The sequence below is a fragment of the Sinocyclocheilus grahami genome, unplaced genomic scaffold (assembly GCF_001515645.1).
Source record: "Sinocyclocheilus grahami isolate Dianchi unplaced genomic scaffold, SAMN03320097.WGS_v1.1 scaffold963.1, whole genome shotgun sequence".
Lineage (NCBI taxonomy): Eukaryota > Metazoa > Chordata > Actinopteri > Cypriniformes > Cyprinidae > Sinocyclocheilus > Sinocyclocheilus grahami.
In genome coordinates, this window is record NW_015506142.1 from 277,908 (window position 1) to 283,178 (window position 5,271).

Genomic DNA, 5,271 nt, shown 5'->3' on the forward strand with positions numbered 1-5,271 from the left:
CGATGCAATGCAACGCAATGCGTAAAAAGACAGTATAAGTCATTATAATCAGTAATTATGTGCCCACTGGATGCAACAAATGCCTCGTTTGTAATGGGTTTTAATGTTTATGTCTCGTCGCTCCGGCCGGACACTACATCAACAGTATGTGAGGGGCGTAACATTTCCGTCACGCGCTAGAGGAATTCGGCCAATCACAACACATCGGATAGCTGGCCAATCACAGCACACCTCGCTTTTTCAGACCGATGAGCTTTGTAAAAATCAACGCGTTTCCAAAAGGCGGGGCATAGAGGAGAAACAATAATGTACAGTATGTGGAAAATAATGTGTTTTTTTTCATTACACCAAATACACAAAATAATGTTATTTTTAGCAGCATCATATGACCCCTTTAAACATTGATTGATAGACAATAAACTTTCTTAGTTCTCTTTGACCTTGGTGACCTAAGAACTTTTTGAATTTATCTAAAATTCTATATGAAGTATATTATATAATATACAGTATATTACTTAAAAATAGTACAATATTATATTATATTATATTGTATTTTATTACACGGCTCTGTGGAATACTTGATTCTGACTGGTCAGTCACGACATTCCGAGGTATGTTATCCCTCGATGACAACCGGTAAAAGCTGATAACACAGGCTGATCCTGGTTACTGAAGTCGGCGCTGTACTCTTGCTAGGAACTGTTTTTTTCTTGGTGGAAGCTTTGCGTTTGTTTAGCTAATAAAATATTAAAACTCTATTCAAAATGGTGTACAATTATTTAATTATGTCATCCTGGTATCGTGGACTCGCTCTCTCGTTTCATACAAACGCAGCTGCTGCCAATTTGCTACGATTGTTTTGTACGCTGTAATGGATTATAAGATAACTAACAAACTGGTACGATTTTAAAACATTTTTTCTTAAATCTTTTATTGCCTTAATTATTTATGTGGTGAAATTATGTGTAATAAGTGGTTTGACTGCACTGTTTCCCTTAAACGTCCGTCTAGTTTGAACTTGCCACTTGTTCGCAACTGCTGTGTTCGCGGAAGCTTTGCGTTCAAATATTTAAACTCAAATCAATATTTCGTGTCTAATTATTAACTTGTGTGGCAAGTAGCCGTGTAATAAGCGGGAGAATGTACATCCAGCCGGATGTTATCGCAGAATAACCCCCTTCAGGGTGATACATGATACATCCTGATCACCCTGTCGGGGGTTATTCTGCAATAACAACCGGCTGGATGTACATTATCCCTTATATTATATTATTATACTATACTCATTATTATACTTATTTTCAAACATCAAGTTTGAAAATATTGGGAACAAATATATATTTGTAACGGGGCTGACGAGACGTGAGACGTGCGGATCCATATGCAAAGCTTTATTTGGAGAAGACAGAGACATGGTCATCAGACAGGCAGGGTAATCAGTGGCAACCAGGAATATGGCGGGCAAGACACAAGAATAGTCACAGGGCTAGCGTTGGTCAACGATAGGCAGACAGAGTCACAGGGGCAAGGCTAAAGGGAGAAGTCCAGGAAAACAGGCGAAGATCAAAACCGAAGGAGACAGACAAGGCTAGGCAAAACTAGGCTAAGGCTAAGGCTAAGGCTAGGAAACGACTGAGGGCTCTGTAGTGTAGCTATCGCTAGGGGAGCGATAAATGCTAAACAATACTCGAGATCAACACCGAAGGAAACAGACAAGGCAAGGCAAAACTAGGCTCAGGCTCAGGCTCAGGCTGGGAAAAACAACCTAGGGCTCTGTAGAGTAGCTATCGCTAGGAGAGTGATAATCGCTAGACAATACTCGGCAGAGGGAAGGAAACAGAGTGAGTGTTAAATAGTGAGGGAGTGATATGAAACAGCTGGGTGCAATCAGTGCAATGAATGATAGGATATGTAGTCCGGAGTGATGTGCAACAGTGTGTAGTGCGAGAGTCAATGAAATTGGAAGTTCATGGACCGGATTCGTGACAATATTGTTCCCAGCGTGAGAATGTAATTTGTGAATCATTGGCTTCCAGGGGATGCATTATTGTGCTTCCATTTTGGAACGAGATAAAGTGGACACAGGACAACCCAATACACATAGTGACATTTATAAATGAGTGGTCACTCTATCTTTGAGTCTCATATTAATTTTCGCTTCACTTTTAAATACAAAATGCATTCCATGTTAAGATGAGGTAGTGCTGTGTGCAGCTCAGCTGATCATAACCACATTGCATTTTAGTAGATTGGATATCTGAAGCTGGAAAGTGTTCATGAAAAAGACTGCTTGCCAGTAAGTTCTGATTTTATTTATTTGTGTGGTTATAGATTTGAGAAAAATGCATCCCTTTTGCAAACCACTTGCTTGGAGAGGCATTGCATTGAAATCTTAACAAATGAATCTGAATTTTTTTGGTACAAAGCACTGTTTCATGGGTTTATTTAGAAAACAATTTTAACAATGAACAATGAATTGACATGAGTTAACGCATTTTTAACCCTTTCATGCATGGTGCCACTATATAATAATAATAATAATAATAAAAAGTTTGTATGTAAAGGGAGCATTTGCAACTAAACTGTTTGCAAGCAAAATGTTTATATGTATTAGAAAGGATGTAGTAAAACTGGATGTATTAAATTCTCACACATCAATAACACATTGGCTGTTTAATGATTTGAACACTGTGAATGTGTCAGAAAGGCTAGAACAAAGGTGTGTAATATTAACACATATTGTGGTGTCATTGGCAACATAGATTGTGTTAAAAATGTACCTAAAATCCTACACAAAATGTTGTGTCTTTTGGCACAAAATTAGTTCAGACAGTAAATGACAATAAAATAAATAATTTATGAGTTCAACATTTATTTTCATGAAATTAATTACGAAATTAATAGAAGCCAAATTGCTGAATAAAATTAAACTACAAGCAGTAAAAAAGGAAATGTCTGGCGTAGGACAAAACTTTTTTTTTTTTATTAGGCAACATGACAGATAACCCTCTTCATCTTTTCAAAACTATCTTGGTTTGATGGAGATCTCATCATCCAAAAAAATTGTCTGAGTACCAAGGGGACAGGCATCTGATCTGACAGACCAGAATGACAACAGAAGGAAGCTTGTACTCCTCCATCTTTTCCACAGCATATGAGTAAAAGTGATCATCAAAATATGTAGCTTTAACATGTATCCTCCACATGTATCCTAAATACACCGAACAAAATTATAAACGCAACACTTTTGTTTTTGCCCCCATTTTTCATGAGTTGAAAATCGAAGACTTTTTCTATGTACACAAAAGGCCTGTTTCTCTCAAATATTGTTCACAATATTACAAATATATATATCACAAATCTGTCTAAATCTGTGTTAGTGAGCACTTCTCCTTTGCCGAGATAATCCATCCACCTCAGGTGTGGCATATCAAGATGCTGATTAGACAGCAAGATTATTGCGCAGGTGTGCCTTAGGCTGGCCACAATAAAAGGCCACTCTAAAATGTGCAGTTTTACTGTATTGGGGGGTCCGGGGGGGGGGGTCCGAAAACCAGTCAGTATCTGGTGTGACCACCATTTGCCTCACGCAGTGCAAAACATCTCCTTTGCATAGAGTTGATCAGGTTGATGAGTGTAGCCTGTGGAATGTTGGTCCACTCCTCTTCAATGGCTGTGCGAAGTTGCTGGATATTGGCAGGAACTGGAACACGCTGTCGTATACGCCGATCCAGCGCATCCCAAACATGCTCAATGGGTGACATGTCCAGTGAATATGCTGGCCATGAAAGAACTGGGATGTTTTCAGCTTCCAGGAATTGTGTACAGATCCTTGCAACATGGGGCCATGCATTATCATGCTGCAACATGAGGTGATGGTCGTGGATGAATGGCACAACAATGGGCCTCAGGATCTCGTCACGGTATCTCTGTGCATTCAAAATGCCATCAATAAAATGCCCCTGTGTTCGTTGTCCATAACATACGCCTGCCCATACCATAACCCCACCGCCACCATGGGCCACTTGATCCACAACGTTGACATCAGCAAACCGCTCACCCAAACGACGCCATACACGCTGTCTGCCATCTGCCCTGTACAGTGAAAACCGGGATTCATCCATGAAGAGAACACCTCTCCAAAGTGCCAGACGCCATCGAATGTGAGCATTTGCCCACTCAAGTCGGTTACGACGACAAACTGCAGTCAGGTCGAGACCCCGACGAGGATGACGACCATGCAGATGAGTGTCCCTGAGATGGTTTCTGACAGTTTGTGCAGAAATTCTTTAGTTATGCAAACCGATTGTTGCAGCAGCTGTCCGGGTGGCTGGTCTCAGACGATCTTGGAGGTGAAGATGCTGAATGTGGAGGTCCTGAGCTGGTGTGGTTACACGTGGTCTGCGGTTGTGAGGGCGGTTGGATATACTGCCAAATTCTCTGAAATGCATTTGGAGACGGCTTATGGTAGAGAAATGAACATTCAATTCACGGGCAACAGCTCTGGTGGACATTCCTGCAGTCAGCATGCCAATTGCACGCTCCCTCAAAACTTGCGACATCTGTGGCATTGTGCTGTGTGATAAAACTGCATTCCAACAAGCATTAACTCATATCACAACTCATTTCCCCTTTTCAGTGAATCCTCTGGGGTCTTAGGGTGTTTTGGGGCCCTGGAGAAGTTTTGATATGCCCTGACATTTGTGCTTTTTTCAGCACAATTATTCAGTCTGAAGATGATGATGATGTTGATGATGATGATGATTATTATTATAAATATGACTATAATTTTTTATTACATTTCAGTTTTTGCTTAAAGTTTATTTAGTTTTAATTATGTTAGTACTTCAATTTAAAGTAAGTGAAACTGAGAAATGCTGTCTTAGCAACTAACTAAAATAAAATAAGCTTAATTATTTTCCTTCTGTTTTATTTAAGATAATGTTTATTCAATTACAAGTAATGAATTATGGTTTTAGTTTTAGTTAACAATAAAACCCCTGAGTGCTTTATAATTTATTCATTATTTGACCGTCTTAAAATTATGTATTTTCAAATCGTAATAAATTGACAATACATTTTATAGTACATTGAAATTCATTATAACATTTACAGTACCTAATCAAAATTATACCAGAAAATTAATTGATTATTGATATTAATTAATCAGTTATATCAGAAAACTGACCTTTAAACTTTAAAAATGTTCAAAGTGACTCAACTGTACTGTATATCCTTTCTTTTTTTCCATTTCTTTTAGAGTTATATTTA